Consider the following 10,938-nt stretch of genomic DNA (forward strand, 5'->3'; position numbering starts at 1 on the left):
ACTAATCTATCGACGGGCTTCTCTCTCAAACATACACACACACACACACTACCCGGCACCGAAGGAGTAGGGTGGCACATCGATCTTGATAATAATCTATCTACTCCTCTTTCAAACACACACACACACACACACACACACACACACACTCGCTAGTTGTGCCTCTGTGCCTACCGCGCACACTCTCGATACGTCTTTCTCTCCCCCCCACAATGACAGCAGAAGGGTGACAACTCGATCTGATCATAATCTGTCAATTGGTTTCTCTCTCAAACATTGTGTCTCGGTGCCTCGCTCAGTAGCCCCCTCGATATGTAGACTTCTCGCGTGCGCACAGCCGTAGTGACGATGACGCTGAACCCAGTGTGCCTTGTTTTTACCGGCCTCATGTGATAGTTTTCACCCTGTTTTCTGTTAATTAACAAGGCAACCTTTTCTTTGTTACTACTAGTGAATCTGAAATCATTCGGGTAGACATAAAATATATCACTTCAACCCAATTACCGCAGCAACTATTTTAAAAGAAATTAGCTATCTGCCCGTGCGTTGCATGGAACATCAAGATGCATTTGTATGAGTAGTTTATCTTGTGAGAGAAAAGGCTGAACGAGGGAAGGCCTTATTTGCGAACGTGGAGAGACGTGTGGGTATATTTTTGCAAAATTGCCATAGTTTCTTTCCTGTCCGTTAGATATAAATCCGACGGCCTATATTGCAGGATGTCACGCACACCATCATCACCAACTCTGTTTTCTACTCCCTCCGTCCGAAAATACTTGTCATCAAAATGTATCAAAAGAGATGTATCTAAAACTAAAATACGTCTAGATACATTTCTTTTTGTCCATTTTGATGACAAGTATTTCCGGACGGAGGGAGTATTTGTCTTTTTAGAGATTTCAACAAGTGACTATGACCGGACCTTACCAACATACTCAAAAAAGTAGTCCATAATTTTGATGTTACGCTCTTTTCTTGGTGGTGCAGTGCCATCTGGATACCTCATAAATAAATCAAGGACAAATCTAACCCTTCCTGAAAAGACATACGGAGCAAAATGAGTGAATCTACACTCTAAAATATGTCTACATACACATCCTTATGTGGTAGTCCATTTGAAATCTGAAAAAGACAAATATTTAGGATTGGATGGAGTATATATAAGAGTAGACATGGAGATATATCTCCAGCATGGTATACAACAAAAATGTGCTGGGCTGGTTAGCGCCGGATGCTCGCAACGCGATGACATGAACACAATGGCATCATCTACGCGATCGACAAAGTAGATGGCATCACGTATTGTTGGGACGACGCCTGTAAGTTGTTTCCGTCTCATGTTAATGATGACACCATGACACTGTTTGATATTTTTGTGATGATTGGCATATCCCTGTTTGAGCAGAATTTGAGTAGAACTATGGCAATGTATTAGAGACGCCGTAAATCAGCTATATTTGGAATGAGTTAATTCATGCGATTGTGACCATGTCAGTACAGCCAATTTGTATCGTGAATAATCAAACGGTTAGGAGTATATGGATATTATCCTTATTTTACAGTAATCTATATGCTACTACTAAATATGAGTGTGTATCAATGGCCATGTTAGTTTTCCTCATTTTCATGATGTAGAAACATGCACCACACTGTTGGTTTCATCTAACCATACATTAGGGAAGTAAATGTGCATATGGAGAACTCTATATTTGGAAGTAGTGAAATCCTGCAATGCTTACCATGTGTACATACCTATATTCGCCCTTCAGCAATCAATCGCTAGAATAATATCCTCACAAATTTTTTGCCCACAGAACACGAGTATATAACAATGCATGGTCTGTTAGTTACCTTGAAGAATTTGTTTGTGAGGACAGAACATGATTACATAACATGCATGACATGGTACATGGTAGTTTCCTGTGAATAATCGATTGCGAGATAACATGAGTATAACCATGCATGGCACTTCTATATTTTTGAACCCAGTATACATTTCCCTGTATTTTCCTCCCACTTCCAATAGGGACATATCAATGCTGTTTCTTGCATTATCCTACTCATACTCTAAACAATGCTGATCTTACATTAACAATGCCTGTCCTTTTTCATATGATGCAGTGTCCCTACAGTTACTGCCCTTTGTAATCGCACCACCTTTGGCAAAAACAGGGAAGCACAACTGGTTCCTCGCTCGATCAGATGATGGCAAAAGACTGATGATCATTTGGACACATGAGCCGGAAAATTTATATTGCAAAAACCCCACTGTATACAAGCACCGTGAAATACGTGAGTATCCGGATAGTGGCTATTACGTCTATGAGCTGGATACCAGCTTGTTGGGGCCATCGGGATTTTTTAGTTGGAGGCGGGTAAACAGCCTTGGTTCACACTCTCTGTTTCTCGGACTCAATTATCCGATTAACCAGGAGATCACCGTTGGCAAGGACCTTGATGGCAGAGAGGCTCTGTTTGCTATCGAAAACTGTGTCTACACGGCGAGCCGTAGGAGTTCGGGGGCAAACTCCCCTGATTGTCAACGATACAGCCTGCAGCCAAAAGAAGGTGAGAATGACAAAGGCATCTGGATTAACTTTGATCCTTGGATTTCTCAATTATGACAGGCAGTGATGTGGTTCAAGCCTTCAGGTTGATAGGTAATTGGGCTATTGCATCGAAAGGATGGAGTACTGGTGTCTCCGGATCACTGGTCGCTGAAGCGGGGCTGCAAATTATGATGGTGTTGGATCATCTCTTCGAATGACTTTGTTGTCTTTGCTGCTAGTTCTGGATGGGTAGTTCTTTCTTTTGTTATGCATATTCCTTGTCATTTGGTCATCCTCGTCTATGTCACTCTTACTATGTAATAGTTGCTTCTGTTTAGAATTTCATTCTCGTCTGGATCACGAGAGTCTGAGCATTGCAGATGGGTGTGTTTTGGTGGTGTAGCAAGACTTCTTATGAACTATCATGTCTTGTTGTTTATGTCAGTAGTAGTCACTAGTCAGTGTTTGAATGTTGTATATATCGTTGTTTCAAACTGTTTATTGTCTCGAACTACTGGTGGGCTAAATGAGGGCATCACCATTCTCCAGTGTTCAGAGTATATCTCCTTTTTTCAAGTTATATAATTTGAGCTCAGTGTCTTTTCGATGATGTACACTTGTTTGGGCCAGTGAGGTGTCGTTGAATATTGGCCGAGTAGTAACGCAATGCCAAACAGGTCAATTATGACTCTCAGGCCGGGCTCTCAAAAGATCCTGAAAAAAAGGCCGGGCTCTCCAAAAAAGAAAGAATAAGGACTCTTAGGCCGACATGTGGGCGCCACCGGTGTTTTCGTGCGCTTGCGCGCCAAGAGCATATTGGCGCGTGCTCGAAATTCATACTACCTTTTCATCCCCAGTCTCCCGCCCCTCCCCCACCTCTAGAATCTTGATTCGTACTCCAGTTCCCCCAAATCCCCCTCATGTACTCCCTGTACTCAAGCGCACTATCATGTCACCGGTCAACGCGGATCTCCGAGCCGGAGATCCTGAGGTCCGTCCTACCTTCGGTCGCTGCATGCTATCACTCAACAGTGGCATGTCGGTGCTTGACGACCAGTTTGCCGGCAAAGTGCTGATGGTAACCATCAACGGCGACCGGCCACCCGTCTCGCCGGATGACCTTGTCAAAGCTCTTGGCATTGCGCACGACATCCAAATAAGTGACTTGCTCGTCGAAGTCTGTCCGCCACCGGCTGATTTCTTCGTCAGGTTCCAGATAACTTTCGACTGTAGTCGTGTGTTCGAATCTTCCCGGTGTTTGTTCTGTGATGGCGCGCTGGTGAGCTTTGATCAGTGGCACCCAGGATGGGGCTCGGTGCCCTCTGAGCTTGAGTTTTTAACAAAGCTTACCTTCCACGGCATGCCTCGACGTGCTTGGAACAGCGAGTCCATGAACGAGCTTATCAACGACCTTGGAAGTGAGCTCCTAAGTATGTTTGTTCCTCCAGATAGCTGGGCTCTGACGGTTATGGCATGGATGAAGAAGCCGTCCACCATACCGAAGGTGATTGGTGTTGAGATACCGGTGGAGGAACCGGGGTTGTACTATTCTTCGCCACCAAGGCCGCCGCGGACCATGTTAGGGATGTACCTATATTGAGTGTTCGTGCATGTTGAAGAAGTGGTCAATCCATCAATCGAAGTCCTGCCGCCGCCGCTGGTGCCAGGGTCTGTCGACAACGTCCATTGCAGGAGTCAACGTCAGACTTTCCCTGTGTTGCTCAGAACGATGGATGGCACAGGGCCTACTCCATCGTGCGGCGGAGGCCACTGCTTCTTTAGGAGAAGAGGTAGGGCTAGCTGCCTAGATGTGCTCTAATTTGAGGTAACAACTGAATCTTGTCAGATACTAGTTAAATCCGAGCTATGGGTGTGAAGCACTAATATGCCAGTACATTTGATTGTGACCTATTCTAATTTTGTACCTGAAGTTTTTTTAGACAGGGCTGTACGTCAACTTAATGTGCTAGCAGAACTTATTGTGTTGTCTTTCTGTTTTCTTTGCACAACATTCAAGATATTTCCCTGTCATTGATAAAGACGATGAACCGTTATGTACGACTTCGTTGGTTTCAACATAGCCCTTCCCGTAGCGATCCACTGCTTCCATCCTGATTGTGCCGTCTGCATGAATTTTTTATATGCAAGTTCAGTGTGCTATGATGTTCTATATGATTGTGTCAACTATATAAGTTTTTACTGAGCATCAGCAATGCATATGGCTGAAAGATGTATTTACGAGCATCGACCGATGGGTCTCTCTCTCTCTCTCTCACACACACACACACACACACACACACACACTGGCACACACACATGCGCACACGCACAAGTGGGACCCGTTGAATTATTTATTTGCTCGTGACAGCTTTTAATTAGGTTCCACTGTAATCTAACTTTTTTCTTAAGTTATTAATTAAGCTCAGTGACTTCAAAAAGTTTTACAGAAGCCTTGTTTGGGACTTTCCGGCGTCACTGAATATGGGCTGAGTAACCATGTTAGGTTGTACTGTACTACGCTGGCCTTTTTTTTCAACATCAGCAATGCAACTGGGCCGACAGTTGTACACAATATCCGGGTCAACTTGTTATTCTCCGCCCCGCTGGGCTACAAACTTTCCTAGGTGGTATGCATTAGGCTTAACAAGAAAATGGACTTTAAGAAATAACAAATGGGATGTAATTATAATAAATGGACAGTAACTATGCACCAAACACGTAATTAGTTTAAAAAATATATTATTTTTGGAATTTGAAAATTTTAATTTCATTACTTGTTGCACGTGCAATATTTCGTTGGATTTTAACGTAATACAACTTTATTTTGAAATTACATTTAACCTGAGTAGAAATTTCGGATAAAAATATTTCGGATCCCATCAAGATGTGGGATTTTTTTTTGAATTCTATTTTGAGCGGTTGTTTGAAATAATTAATCGTCGTCCTAGCTAGAAGTTGGGTTGTACTTTTAACAAATTGTAAATGGGCTGTAGTAAATTCCATTAGAATTAAAAAATGGGTTGTACATTCTTACAAATCGTAAATGGGCTATATGTTCTCTGCCAAATCCGAGCTGTGGGCCTACTAAGTTGACGTGTACCAAGGGCTTTGTCTTTGCTCACAAAAAACCAAGGGCTTTGTCAACTTAGTCAATATAAACGATTCTAGCTGTAGTGATCGTACGATGTCCATCCAACGGCCGTAGTGCTTCTTCAATCTATGGTCTTCTTGCTCCAGCCGCCCAAACTAGCGCCGGTCGTGCCGCAAGCTCCTGCCTCCTGTGGCCGGCTGTGCTGCCACGGAGGCCTCACTGCCCCCTACTATTCCCACCGCTGGCCAGGCCCTGCGGCGACGGGAGCCTCACACCACAGCCAAACCAGTGAACCCTCATACTCCTCTCCGCGCGGGCTTCCACTGCCGTGTCTTCCCCGGCTCCCCGTCGTCCCCTTCCTAGGCCTCGCCGTCGTCCACCGCCGTGGTGCTCTCCATGCGGCGTGGTCAACGTGGTCAAGGAACGACTTCCATCGGATGTGGACCGTACGTGGAGAGGCTGACAGCTAGGTCCACGGCCGCAACAAGGAAGTGCCTCCTTATTACGCAAAAAATAATGATTCCTCCACCTGACAGCTGGGACTCACCGGACGGGCCACTGTATTTCTCGAAAAAAACATTTCCCCCTCACTGCTGGGACCCACCAGCTACATCTTCGCACGCAAGGAAGTGCGTTCAAAAAAAAAATGATTCTCCCCCCTGACTGCTGGGACTAGGGCTGGGCATATAACCCGAAAACCAATGTCCCGAACCGAATTAACCGGCACCGAAGCCGAATACACCGAAACCGAGTACTTCAGTGGTAAGTTCGGTTTGCATAAGTTGAAAACCGAACTAAGTTCGGTGAATTCGGGTTTATCCCTCGGGTACCCGAGCGGACCGAAAACCGAGTAAACAGAGGTCCGACCTGCGCGCCTGTTACTACTCTCATATGAACATGGACTCTATTTTCTATCCCCTATTTGACAAGTGCGTGAGCCCCACAGCTGCATCGGGAAGAGACGAACATAACCCAGTGAACCGCTGCTGCCGCTATAAATTTTGTGTAAAAAGGAGAAGTACAAGTACTACCTCTGCTTAATTTTTTGTGCATGGAGTACTTTATCTAGTTAGCCGCCGGCCGCCAGCGCTAATTGTACAGAGTAATAAAGTTTCGCTCGGAATAATAAGATGGAGTAGCCAAGGAGACTAGCTTTTAGACTTTAGTAGTAGCTAGCTAGTAGGCATGAGCTACACACACTGTACATTCAGAATAAAGTAGCGACTGCTGCTACTACAGGTAAAACATAGGGATTCCACTACATCTCGGTGTTGTTCGGTGGAACCGACGACCGAACCGAAATTTCGGTACACAAAATCTTCGGTTAGCTAATCTTTTATTAACCGATCGGTCAGTATTCTGACAAAACCGAAATCTTAAATATACCGAAGAACCGACCCGAACGGTTCGGGGGAACCGAACGCCCAGCCCTAGCTGGGACCCACTAGTTACATCTTCGCACGCAAGGAAGTGTGTCCGAAAAAAAACAATTTGCCCCCCTGACTGCTGGGACCCACCAACCACACCTTCGCACGCAAGAAAGTGCGTCCAAAAAAAACGATTCGCCCCCATGAATGCTGGGACCCACCAGCTACATCTTCGCACGCAAGGAAGTGCCTGACAGTCGGGACCCACCTGGTCGAAGCGTACGTAGTGTTGTCATTCTGGTCGCGAACGTGTACGTACATACTGGTGGATGTAGAGGCACGCACATGTCATAGTAGAGGCGCACACGTGTCGTAGTAGAGGTGCGCACGTAGCATGTACACATACGTACAGCAGCCAGGGTGCAAGAAAGAAAATACGGCCACGCATGTGTACATATGGGCGGGGTCTCGAACGCCTACTCGCACATATATACGTACGACTACGGCTCGTGTACATGGCTGGGTCGGAACGGAGAAATATCGTCATCGTCGAGTTCATGGGGAGCCAACCGGCTGGGTCGGAACGGTATGCATGGTCGTGTTCATCGGGAGGGCTTGGATGGAACATGCGATGGAAACGAGGCCTGGCGTACCGCAGAACGGAGGAAACGGACCTCCTACGTTCGGAACGGGGTTCTGTTGATCGGGAGGGGTCTGGCGTACCGTAAAACGGAGGAAACGGACCTCCTACAGTTGAAACGGGGGTCCTGTTGATCGGGAGGGGTGTGGCATACCACAAAACGGAGGAAACGGACCTCCTACGGTCGAAATGGTGGTCCTATTGATCGGGAGGGGTGTGGCATACCGCAAAACGGACGAAACGGACTTGTGTTGGAGTGCTACGGTCGAAACGGGGGTCCTGTTCATCGGGAGGGGTGTGGCGTACCGCAAAACGGGACTCCACGGGATACTGTTCATCTCCAGCGTCGACCTCCTCCAGCCTCCACGGGCTACTGTTCATCCACCGTCGACCTCCTCCAGCCTCCACCTGCGACTGTTCATCCACGGGCTCCTGTTCATCCAGCCTCCACCGTGCGCTACTCCACCGGCTACTGTTCAACCAGCCCTCTCCACGGGCTCCTGTTCAACCACCCCTCCATGGGCTACTGTTCATCCACCCATCCACCGTCTACTATTCATCCAGCCCTCCACGGGGTCGTCCTGTTCATCCAACCCTCCACACCACGGGGTCCTGTTCATCCAGAGGCAACGCCACCGCTCATTGTTCATCCAACCCCCCCTCCCCACGCTCACTGTTCATCCAGAGAGGAAGCATCCATTAGCTTCAGTTAGCAGCAGTAGCGAAGGAATCGCTCGATCGGGTTCAGTTAACAGCCATTGATCGATCGCTCGGGTTCAGTAACGTGTAGCCTGTAGTGCAATCGCTCGGGTTCAGTTAGAGCCCAACACCTCGCTCGGGTTCAGTTAGAGCCAACGCCTCGCACACACACGCGTATGTGTATGAGAGAAACATGCATTGCTCGGCCCCCGACCTCCCACCGTAACTGGGAACTCCCCAAAATTTTCCTCGCCCTCGCCTCTACCACGGTTTTTTCCGTCATGGATGACCCAAAGAATGCCATGCAGCTGCGTCTCCGGCCCGCCCAGGACGAAAAGCCCATTTTCTATCATGATTTTTTGTCATAGAAGTAGGAGCCCACCACATCTATGATGATACCGGGTTTTGTCACAATTATCGTCATAGAAGTGTCATATGTATGACAGAAAAAAATTCGTTCGGCCCAAAATGTCACAAATGTGTCTTTTTTTTGTAGTGCTAAGAGCTTTGCTAGGGAGTACTAATAGTGAAATTTCCAACTCAGTTAATGATCTCCTTGATTCGGAAGCGGAACGCGCTTTAGAAACAATTCGAAACCTAGCAACAGTAAGACCTATGAATGATGCTGAGATTGATGCGTTGGGGGTAAGAGTGCTCGATAATTTTTGTGCGAATCTTGCACCATCCACTATTGATTCCGAGGAGGAGGATGTTAATCTAGAGGATGCAGTGACTAGACCCACTGAGCCCGGTTATGAGGACCGGATGGAGGACCATAGTAAACCCAAGCGTAAGTGGAAGTGAAAGGTTTATCCCGCTTCCGCGGTTCGTAGGAGTGCTAGGATTCGGACGGCCAAAAAATTTCATGATGACATATGAAAGGGAGCTTTTGGAATAGCAGAGGTCTGAAGGACTTGGCTAAAAGAAGGTTTCTTGCTGAGGCGACTCTTGAGCATCGATTAGATTTCATTGCTCTCTTACAAACTGGTAGGGATAATTTTGCGCCACAGTTTCTAAACACTTTATCGGGGGGTGTCGATTTTGATTGGCATTGTCTTCCGCCGCGAGGAAGATCGGGTGGGATCTTGCTTGGAGTGAGATGCGATTCGCTGGAAGTCCGAAGTGTAGTGATGGGTGACTTCGCGGTTAAATTTCGGGTCAGGTCCAAAGCTGATGGGTTTAACTGGGCTCTGGTGGTGGTTTATGGTGCCGCACAACCCAAGCTTAAACCGGAATTTTGGCGGACTTGGTTCGAATTTGCGGATCTGAGCAGCTCCCAATTTTGGTTGGGGTGACTTCAACATCATTAGGAGGAGAGAGGAAAAGAATAACGATAATTTTGATGGGAGATGGTCATTTATGTTTAACACTATTATTGAAAGCTTGGATCTGAGAGAGATAGAGCTTTCTGGTAGAAAATTTACTTGGGCCAACGCTTTGCCAAACCCGACATATGAGAAGTTGGATTGAGTCCTCGCGAGCGTCGAGTGGGAACGTAAGTTCCCTCTCATAACGGTTCAGGCTCTCTCGCGTGGAATCTCGGATCACACACCTTTATTCGTGGATTCATGTGAGCCAAACCACATGGGAAACAAAAACACATTTTCTTTCGAACTTGCATGGTTTGAACGAGAAGGTTTCTTGGATATGATTGCCAGGGAATGGGCTAAAGATACAGGAGGTACGACTTCTGTCAAGCGTTGGCAGAATAAGATTAGGCATTTGAGAAGTTTCCTACGGGGATGGGCTAAACAACTTAGTGGGATTTATAAGATTGAAAAGGACATGCTCCTTTCTCTGATTCAGTCCCTAGATATAAAAGCCGAATCTACGATTTTGCAACCTGCTGAGTTCTAGATTAAGCTGGATGCGGAGATGAGGTTGAAAGAACTTCTCCATGAAGAAGAATTGAAGTGGCGTTGCGGGCTAAGGTTCGTACAGTGGTCCAGGGGGGACGCAAACACTCAATTCTTTCACTTGATTGCTAATGGCAAGCACAGAAAGAAGAGAATATTTCAGCTTGAGCAAGATGAAGGAACGATTGTCGGGTAGGACAACCTGAAAATTTACATCACCGAGTATTATAAGCAGTTATTTGGACCTCCGGAGGATAGTTGTGTATCCCTCAATGAGTCCAGGATTGAGGATGTGCCTCAACTAACTGCTAACGAAAATGATATTCTGGTTGCCCCTTTCTCGGAAAAGGAGGTGTTTGATGCTATTGTGCAGATGAAAAACAATATGGCTCCCGGGCCTGATGGATTCCCGACAGAGTTTTACAAAAGATGTTGGCACATTATTAAGGGGGATTTACTTCCAATGTTCCACGATCTTTTCTCTGGACAGCTTCAGTTATTTCACTTAAATTTTGGAACAATAACACTGCTTCCTAAGAAAACGGATGCTATGAGAATTGAGCAGTTCAGGCCGATCTGCCTTCTCAATGTTAGTTTCAAAAAATTTACCAAGGTTGGGACTAATCGGCTCACACAGATTGCGCATTCTGTGGTGCAGCATTCCCAAACTGCTTTCATGCCGGATAGAAACATCCTAGAAAGGGTGGTGGTCCTGGATGAAACGCTCCATGAAATC

Source organism: Triticum dicoccoides, chromosome 2B (assembly GCF_002162155.2).
Source record: "Triticum dicoccoides isolate Atlit2015 ecotype Zavitan chromosome 2B, WEW_v2.0, whole genome shotgun sequence".
NCBI classification, from domain to species: Eukaryota; Viridiplantae; Streptophyta; class Magnoliopsida; order Poales; family Poaceae; genus Triticum; species Triticum dicoccoides.